The 10,000-nt window shown below is 37.3% G+C and overlaps 2 long non-coding RNA genes across 3 annotated transcripts in view; one reads left to right on the top strand and one right to left on the bottom strand.

Annotated features, from left to right (window-relative positions):
* LOC138031693 (uncharacterized) overlaps positions 1-1,352 on the bottom strand; it is a 35,783-nt gene extending 34,431 nt beyond the window's left edge. The window contains exon 1 of the long non-coding RNA XR_011128245.1: positions 1,275-1,352. This is a non-coding gene — a long non-coding RNA (uncharacterized lncRNA). The remainder of the gene's footprint in view (positions 1-1,274) is intronic.
* LOC138031684 (uncharacterized) overlaps positions 1-10,000 on the top strand; it is a 60,438-nt gene that overhangs the window by 8,772 nt on the left and 41,666 nt on the right. For both annotated transcript variants that reach the window (XR_011128244.1, XR_011128243.1), the window contains exon 2: positions 9,169-9,239. This is a non-coding gene — a long non-coding RNA (uncharacterized lncRNA). The remainder of the gene's footprint in view (positions 1-9,168; positions 9,240-10,000) is intronic.

The raw sequence follows: 10,000 nt of genomic DNA, 5'->3' as shown, positions 1-10,000 counted from the left end.
GAGCTCAGCGAGTCTTCTGTGCCTCTAGGTGATTCGTACCTACGTACAACGGAGGCACTACTTTACGGCAAGATCACGCCACTGAGGATCCTGTAGATTTTCAGATTTTTATTCGTACTAGCTGCTCGATCGATGTTGTTGAACTAGTCGACTGAAAGGAAAATATTACAGAAGTAGATTAATGTTTTGGAATGCCGGCGATAGGCTAAAAGAAGAATGCAACTGATTTCTTGAATATATTACGTTGAACGAAAAAATTTAAGAAAAATAACACAAAAAAAAAGTTTTCCAGGCAAAATTTGGTCATTTTAGCGTTGATTACGAATTTTTGGATGCAAAACTAAAATTTTCTTCAATTTATCTGCTTTCTTGGACATAAATTTGACCGAAAAACTGATGAGGCATGAGTTCCCAGTGGGTTCAATTGTAACACCTTTCATTTAATATGTGTTAAAAACATTCTCTCACATTCGCTCACTTTGGTGGTTGGTTGGCCGCATCGTTCAATGATGCTCTCAATGTGACTGCGTGATGCAGTTATGAGCTATGCTGTCAGTCGATATTTGACTCTGTGGCTGCGTGATGCAGCTCGAGTCAAATACCCACATTTCATGCTGGATCACCCAATAGTCTCCAGTAGCTCAGTGGTTAGAGCATCCGTACTAGATCACGGAGGGTTCGAATCCCATCTGGGGCTCGGATTTTTCCGAGTTCCCAGTGGGTTCAATTGTAAAAGTTAATTTTCCCATACAAAGGCTATAAATAGTATACCGAGTTTGGGCCGCCTGTGATCGGATTAGCGATCAATGCGTAATCTGATAATGCAATAGACCTTATTCATAACTGGCGGTCACATTTATAATTCTTTTGTCCACGTGCAAATTAGCCTACCAAGCCTCATTTTAGAGCAAGAATTCTTTTCAATTCACTGTAGGGTGTGCTAATTTGCACTTCAACAAAATAATTATAAATCGACCGCCATTTATGAATAAGGTCTATAAAACTGTCAAATTTGCGACCCGTTGCTAACGGCAACGGAATAGATCGCATTACGAATAATTTTAAAACCTGTTTGCCAAAAACCACCTAAATAACCGATTTTTCGACGGAAAATTGTTCCGAGAGGATAAAACTATTCACTGGACGTGTAATAAAGGTAAATATGTTCGAACGAAATCGAAAACAAGCGAATATTTTGAGGGAAAACACAATTCTGTGAGATCGTAAGAACACGTGTTGAAGACACGCAATTTAAGCTTTGAAAATAATCTTACCTTTTCAGTGATTTTAACGCTTGAAATTCCACAATCCTTTTCTTTATCCTTTCCGAAGCCTGTAGTGTAATGTTTTGGCGTTATTAAAACCGCTCGGCGAAAAAATTCAAATTGCCTGACCCGCAATGTGTGTCATGTAGGCGTCATGAAAGCTAGACAGCCGAGATTTACAGGGAAACTGAGGTAAACACGCCAAATTTCAGAGCGATCGGTGAAAATGGCGGCTTTCTACGAATCCTACACGAGTGATCATGAGTGTGCGATTTCCATAGAGGACTAGGAAAAAGAGTTTTAAACAAGAAGGTAACGTCGACAACGAAACGTCTTTGTTCAAGAGTTAAAAGCCTTGAGTTTACTTAGACGGACATCGATTTTAAAATGAACCTAGTCGGCTCTACGCTGAATTCTCTCAAGTGATCTTGGTTTTATAAAATCACTACAATGAGCTCTTCTATTTATGCAAGTTATGAAACGCTTGCTTGGAAATCTCGCAGTGGATTTCCCATTTACGATCGTTTTTTGCATATTTTGTGTTACCGACTAAATCGTGACTTCGGCTTGAAGATCGTTCTTTCAGCCTTGTGAAAGACACAATAGACAGTTGTTTAAGTTTTGTAATCGACGATCTGTCAATATCAGTCCATTTACGTTCAGCTGTAGCACATTTTAAACCAAAGAAATACACAGTATTTGTGTTCAGTGAAGTGTATCAGTTCGATTTCAATAAACCGAAAGTATACGCATGCAAGGGAGAGTCAATTTTAAACTGCAAAAGAACAAATAGAATCAAAATGTGCGACGGAAGCAAAAATGCTAATAGGCCAATTTCGATATATTAAATATTCTGCTTGAAAGTGAGGCAGTGAGGACAAAGACAATAGAAACACGTAGGAATTAATGTGAAAAATATTTACATATAATCCACTTTCCTTTATCTTTGTCCTCACTGACTCGCTATCAAGCTGAATTTTAATATATCGAAAAAGGCCTATTAGTTGTCACACGGGTCTTTAGATACTTTACCCTTTTTCACATGCTAGATTAAGATTTAAGAACATTGTTTGAATAATTGTGGATAGTTGCGGAAGCGAGGTCTATTCAGAAAAGAAAGGAACAAAGGAAATCAAATGTTAAGGCCACTTGGAAAGTTCTCAATGAAATCCTAAATAGAAATAAAGGTAAGCGTGGTATTTAGGGCAGATTCTCATGACGTTTCCGATCCAAAGGAAATAGCTAATCTTTTTTGTAAATATTTTGCTAACATTGGCCCTTAAATTTAGCTAGCAAAATTCCTGCATCAGAGAAGTCGCATAGTTCTTTTTTACCCCCAAAACTACTCAATTCAATATTTCTAGAAGTTGCAAGTGAGGAAGAAATTATTGAAATATGTGCCACTTGTCGTTCAGGTACTGCTGTAGGTGATGACAACATTTCTATGAACTTAATTAAAGATTCTATTGATAAAATAATTTTCCCTATTACTAGCGTTATTAACTTATCTATCACCTCTGGTATTGTACCAAATCAAATGAAAATTGCTCGAGTTATTCCTTTATTTAAATCTGGTGAAAGGGATATATTTACAAATTTCAGACCCGTGTCTGTTTTACCTGCATTCTCTAAAATTCTAGAGAGACTAATGTATAATCGTCTTCTAAGGTTTCTCAATGTTTCCAAGATTCTCTGTGATAATCAGTATGGTTTTCGCAAATATCACTCCACTGCTTATGCTCTTGCTTGTTTGTATGACAAAATCTCTTCTGCTATTGAAAATAAGGAATATACAGTTGGTATTTATATAGACTTGTCTAAAGCCCTTTGACACCGTTGATCATCATATTCTAATCTCAAAACTAGAGCATTATGGTGTTCGAGGCACCGCTCTTAGATGGTTTGAAAGCTATCTAAGCGGTAGACAACACTGGAATTTAATGGTATCTGTTCGGAGTCTTGCCATATTAAGTGTGGGGTGCCTCAGGGCTCTATATTAGGCCCCCTCCTCTTTCTGCTCTATATAAATGATCTGCGCAATGTGTCAAAGGTGGTGGACATTATTCTTTTTGCTGATGACACAAACATATTTTTTTCTCACAAAGATTTCAATTTACTTTCTGAACCGTAAATTCTGAAATGTGTAAATTACTGATACAATGGTGTCGAGCTAATAAGCTGTCAATTAACTTTAAAATATCGAATTTTATGGTTTTTAGACCACGCCAAAGGAGTCAAAAGGAGGCAAACACTTGATCTATCTTTTCAAATTGACAACAATAAGATTGATTGTGTGAAAGAAACAGTATTTCTGGGTGTTATCCTTGATGAACATTTGTCATGGAAACCTCACATTCTTATCGTCTCCAGAAAAATATCAAAATCTATAGGCATGTGTATACACTGTTTGTACTATAGTCTAGTTTACCCTTACTTAATGTATTGTATTTCAGTGTGGGGATCGACGTATCAGAGTAATATAAGTCGCGCTGTTATTCTGCAAAAGAAGATAAGAATAATATGTAAAGTTTCTTTCGATTCTCACACTGATGTTCTTTTTAAAGAACAGGAGATTTTGAAATTCTCTGACATTTATTTATACCAGATAGGTAAATTTATGTATCTATTTAAAAGAGGTTTACTTCCTAATTATTTTCATGATATGTTTACTCTTGCGAGCCAGTTACATTCGCATTATACTAGAAATTGCAACCTTTTTACATACCTCCCTGTCGAACTAATATCCGAAACTTCTCAATTCGGTTTCAAGGACCTATGTTTTTCAACTCGTTAAGTCCTGAAAGTCAAAACAGTGAAAGCATCCTTTTGCTTGCCAAAAGACTTTAAAAATTCCTTTTTTCTTAGTCATATATACTCTTTGTTGAGCTACATACTTCTTCTTTCCTCTTCTTTTCCTTTTTCTTTTGTTTTTAAAATAATACATTCTCTATTTTATGCTGTCCTCATAATTTGTGTGATGTACCCGATGTTGTCAGGAAGCCTATATAGCTCATAAGCCCCCGGCTTCTATATAGGCTTCCTTGTCATTATCTCCTTAAACATTTTTTAGTCTATCTTCTTTAAGTTATTGTAAATTTCTAGTGTATTGTGTTTTTTTTAAATTTCTTTTCGTTTATGTGGTTAATGGCAAATAAAATGAATGAAATCTGAACAGCCCTCGAAGGTGTTGTTCCCCCCGATTCCGTGTCACATGATACCCTTAGTAACTTTTAAGATCTAGAAACCGCAAAAAAGGAATTTGAGAACGTGGCTCGTATCCTACAATAAAACGAGAAGAGAAACGAAAGCATTAACAAATTTGTGCACGGACAAAAACTTGCACGGTTCCACCTTGCGTTCACACGGGACCGGTGGAACTGGACGAATTGTTGAACGGCTAAGTGTGCAAGTTTGGGACCTGAAAAATGCAGGTCAACATTTTGACCAGCACGGTTCCACTATGCGTACGGACTCGTGAAAACAGCCGAACCGTGCAAGGTTTTGCACGGTTAGCGTGGTTAAGGCATGGAATCTACTTATTGGTTTTTTGGTTGCTACGCAAATTTGTTTCGATTTCTTACTTTCATAAAGTTACATTTTTCAACACAGACAATTTTTTTCTGGCTTCATCATCCTGCAGTCAATTTCTATTCTTATATTTTTTTTATTACAGTAATTTTTTTATTACATGTTTTGACATGTAACTGTAGGTTCTACTCACTGTCACTGAAGTCAACAATGTCAAGCTTCTCTTCTTTCTTGAAACTGTGGCCATAGATCTATTGTAGTTTATATTTGGAATTATTAGCCATTGGAAACTTGCATTGTGTATTTTTATAACGGTTTATTTCGTATTTAATGAATGACGACTGAAACACAAAATGTAATGGTTTCTTATTCATGAATTAATCCAGCCAGTGACTTTCAAACAGTTTTGTTGTGTTGTGACTTTACATTGTTAAATAAACAAGAAAAAAAGTTTAATTACAGAAATCAAATTCGGTTCAGTAATATGTATCCTGATTGAAATAAGCTCCATTCTCTCTATTGGTTTGCAAACTATTTATTTTCCTTTTTTGTCTCTTTCAAACAATTTATTTGGGCTTTTTATCGTTGCAAACATTTTTTTTTTTCAAGATTTTCCATCCCCCCCATCCCCTCCACAAAAATCAATGGTCCGTCCCTTAGACCTGCTTAAATTAAGGAGCAACCTCTATTTTAGTATGACCCAATTCTGAAGCCGTATTTGCAAAGTATCCTTGTGATTCACATTACATGGCATCATTCGTAATTTTCGCCTCGTTTTTCGCCTACATTTCACGGAGATGTCATTGTTTAGTTCACGGTCTCCGTCAATTTGTCTTCAGTAATTTGGCACGAAGGTCATTTGAGTAACTCTCCTTCACGCTGAACACATATTAGTCTCTGTCCCTGTAATTTGAACTTTATTCGCTAGGGATCTGTCTTGGTTATAAATATGTGCAGGCTTTGCCAACTTACTCTGTTTTCCTTATCTAGCATTCTTTGCAAAAAGCAGATCGTAGACGTATTTTTTAGCTAACATATTGAAGCATCAATCTTTGAGGCTCTTAACTCACTCCGAAAACCGAAAATGAACTATAGCAGCTGTTAGAGGCCCGAGGCTCCTGAGCATCTCTCACAGATCGTTCGGCTTGCTGTGTTCATGACTTTCCTTTTTTTGGGATGTCGAGTGTTCGTAAGGCCCCAGACCATGATGTCTTTTTGGTCATTTTCTCGGAAAGGACAGTGGAAGAAAAATATAAATAGCCATCCAAAAAAAAAAAAGTGGACTCCAACAGTCCACTTTCACGTGTGACAACGACATGAGCCTGGCCTATTCAGGGAGGATATTAAAACTTTATTTACACATCTAAATTTATTCGGGAGCAAAATGCTTCTCCTACGTATATACTCTATCATTCATAATCTGCTTTCTGAAATCCAGGGTAATTTTTCTTGTCGGCTTGTTCCACTCTCCACTTTGCATGTTCATCATTCTTCGCTGACCATGGCTTCCAAATTCCGGATCCCTGCGCTTCTTCAAGAACCACAGCCAAAGACGGAGCATTTATTACTTGGAATCACTATGAAATATTTTTTCAACATGATATTCGGCAAAAAAAATTTTCCCCGCTCAGTAAAACAGGAAAGAGTGGCAAGGTTGACATGAAAGCAAAGAGCTCGCCGCCATCTTTGAATTCAAGATCGCATAACATATTGAGTCAAAATTTGCCGGCTTTCGTAACCGGTCTTCCTCTGCTGGTCAGTTTCGCTGGAACTGGAATATTCATAATGTAACAGAAGTGTGAGGTAAGGTACAAGTCGGCGGATGATAAGTGTTCGGGACCATTTATTTCACAAAGCAAGTAACTATTGAATCAGATCATGAATTTTTTTGCAACTGTGGACTGTGACGTCGATCAAATGAAAGCACTTCGGATAAACTTTCACGAACAACGAGTTCTCCGTTTCCAGAACGCACAGCGGCATTCTCATTAGGGAGAACGAAAAAAGAGTTTCCAAGTTTTCTTTTGAAGCACGAAGCATTCTCACACCGAAGGAAAACTGCAAGCAGCAAAATTGAAAAGCCTTTACATGTCGATGCTTCTCGGCTCACCGGATTTATTTCATCTCCAAATATATTACTGACTAAATCTCTTGGTGATATGACTAGGATCGAACTAAGGTGAAAAGAGGCAGTCGAAAAAACATTCCAGGATGTTCAAGGGAAACTGGCCGGCTCTTCTACAGCAACTGTCTCCACACGAAGCGTCGTTAGAAGCAAACCGCCAAAAAAGTTCGGGTACTTGACAGTATGGGCCAGAGAAAGGTGAGCGTTGGGCACTGAAAACCGTGCACATGCATCGGGTCCAAGATCGAAGTATACGTGAAGAGACGTATGATTCGACATATGCTCCTCCAAAAACATTGCCAACGTGAAATACCATGCACTCACTTCAATGGTATATTCATTTTGAGATGTACACTTCACACAGACCCGTGGTATGAAGAACACATTTAATACACGAGTTGAAAGGTTTTTTTTGTGAGTGCAGAATGGTAAGTGAAGTGAAGCACCCTTACAAAGCGAACTGGTTCGTTCATGTTAGGTTGTTGGTCATGTCAACTGGAACTGCAATTTCATCATCCATTCATGTCCTTCTCGATCACTGGACTATACGTTAACACTTCATTTTAAACTGATTATTACTCAATATTACTCAATAAGATTGGACTGTCTGTGGCGACATTGGAGTTTTCAAATTGTGGCAAAGAGAAAACGGCTGACCCGTGACCTATGACCAGTAATTCTTAGTTAAATTAAGTCATCGAAGCCACAAGAAAGCAGAATTGTCGGTTCTAACACTGCCCATGATCTAAGGCTCAGCATGCTTCAAAAACTGTTTTCACCATAGTAATATCCCGTTCTTTGGTTGCTATATAACATCTTACGTAAGCGAAATTGAACTGAAGTCACTAGACCTGGAGCAGGTTTTTTATTTCGTGTGAAAAAAAGAGTGGAGACCGCTCTTCACCAATCATGATTATTTACTTCTTCCGGTTATGGTGAGCTGAATAGTTAGCAAGAGATATTTTCCTGCGTAACGGGGATATTTTGATGATAAGAAAAGAGAAAAATATTAACTGCAAATTGTCTCAAATAATTATACAACTCGATAAAGTACAGGACCAGTAACACCTGCTGATTTCGTATCTTATCTCTTGCTTGTTACTCAGAAACACCTTTCTCAGAACACTCTCCCAGTTAGAGAATAATAATACACTTTATTTAAAGAGGGTGGCACGGAATCGATAAAGCTAACAATATCCATCTGACAAGAAAACGAATTGTTAATAAAAATAAAACATGGCTTGAGAGCAAATAATGAATCAAATGTTAAACTATAAAATGGTGTAGCTTCCTTTGTACATCAAAAAGATTTTTTCTAAAATTGTTCCTAAAGATTCCAATGATACAGAATTCCTGAGTTCTAGACTTAAGCTGTTCCAAAGTTAACAAGTAGTAACTGCGAATGATCTACCGCCTTCAGTCATACGATTAAATCTTGGACAAATAAAATTAATGTTACTATATCTTGTAGCACGATTGTGTTGCTGACTATTGAGTATTAAAGAGCCTTCAGTGTATAAGGGTACTTCACCCATGATACGTTTGTACGCAGCACAGCATTTAGCTATTTTCGATTCCTCATAAAAAGGAAGCCACTGAAGTCTATTGAACAGCTTGACACTAGACGCCTGATTGTCAGCAACATATCTTCGATGTCGCGAGTTTGTTCGCCTATATGCTTTATAAAGAATTCTAACCATTAAGATTCTGAATGCTAGGAGTGCCTCTATAGGCTGGGAGATCCCTCAATAAACATATATCCACAACTATCAATCCATGGACTGAGGAGATATTAAATTCAATAACACATTATAAACCAGACGTCTGGCTAAAGCAGTAGATTCCTTTGCTTTACTTCTCTATATTTTAACAACTGTTTTACAAAGCTATCTAAAGACACCCTATATTTAGTCTTCAAATGCTTATATCACACTGAAAAACTAACTCGGTGACCCGCATTTTTTATTGCTGGAAAGTGATGAGTAAGTGATTAGCAGGCTACGATAAAACTCCTTTGAAAAACTCCTGTGGAACGGATTCAGAGCCACCTTAATTTTTTTTCATTTGGGAAATTAGCTATGAATTTGCTCAAGAAGGGTTTTTTAACTTTGGAGAAAAATCTTAAGCCTTCCTTAAAATCTAAGAGATTCTTAGTTTCGTATACGTTTCATTTTCGACGGCTGAAAGGGCTGACAGGAGGTTGGGATTACTTCTTCATTAAATTCTATTTACTACTTTTTTTATTTTCAGCACTTTGAATATTGAAGCACATATTCAAACTCCCAAAAGAAAGAAGAAGCCTTCAAATCCTCAAACGTTGGGTAAAAATAATAAACTTGTACCATACAGTTCACCCACATAGATCTAGGGACCCTTTTGCGGGAACGAAAATTTATAATCATGATCAGTATTACCAATAATCATTGCCAGCTGCCTGTTGGGATTGCAGTTAATATCATTAGTTTCAAACCACTTGTTAGCTATTAAGACGTGAATCCGTTTGTGAAGCTCATAAAGATTTTTGTCATAGTCATACGTAACTATCATCGGCGTTTGCATGTAATTTGCCGGGAGGTAAACTTGAAAACAAATGATTTGTAAATGTGTTGAACAGTATTGCCCACAGTTCCCTGTAATACATCTCTTAAGCCACCTCCCACTCAGAAAGGATGTAAAGAATTTTGCTAAACAATCTTGTGGGAGTTCATTACTTGCTTCGCATTAAGTTTCCTCGGTATTTTACCCTAAGGATGTCGCAAAAGTTAAATCCGATGACGGTACAAACTCAGATCCAGTCTTCATCGCGTAAAATAATATTTAGCATGACCGCTGAACGATCTCGTCGCCAACTCGCACGCCTGATGGCGTATGCTCTGTTGACAATGTCAACATAGAGGGTGTTTTTAAATGGATTTCCTATAGCTAAGGTAACTTGCTATGGCCCCGGTTTTTCCATTCAAATGGTAAACTCCACTTACACTTGTACTCCCTGTGAAAATGCAAATACTCTTAGTTTGCCCTCCAAAATTTTGCTTAAGCATAGTTTTTATTTTCTCTTAGGACCATCCTAAGTCCCAAGAGA

Source organism: Montipora capricornis, chromosome 2 (assembly GCF_036669925.1).
Source record: "Montipora capricornis isolate CH-2021 chromosome 2, ASM3666992v2, whole genome shotgun sequence".
NCBI lineage: Eukaryota > Metazoa > Cnidaria > Anthozoa > Scleractinia > Acroporidae > Montipora > Montipora capricornis.
This window is presented reverse-complemented; position numbering and strand designations above follow the sequence as displayed.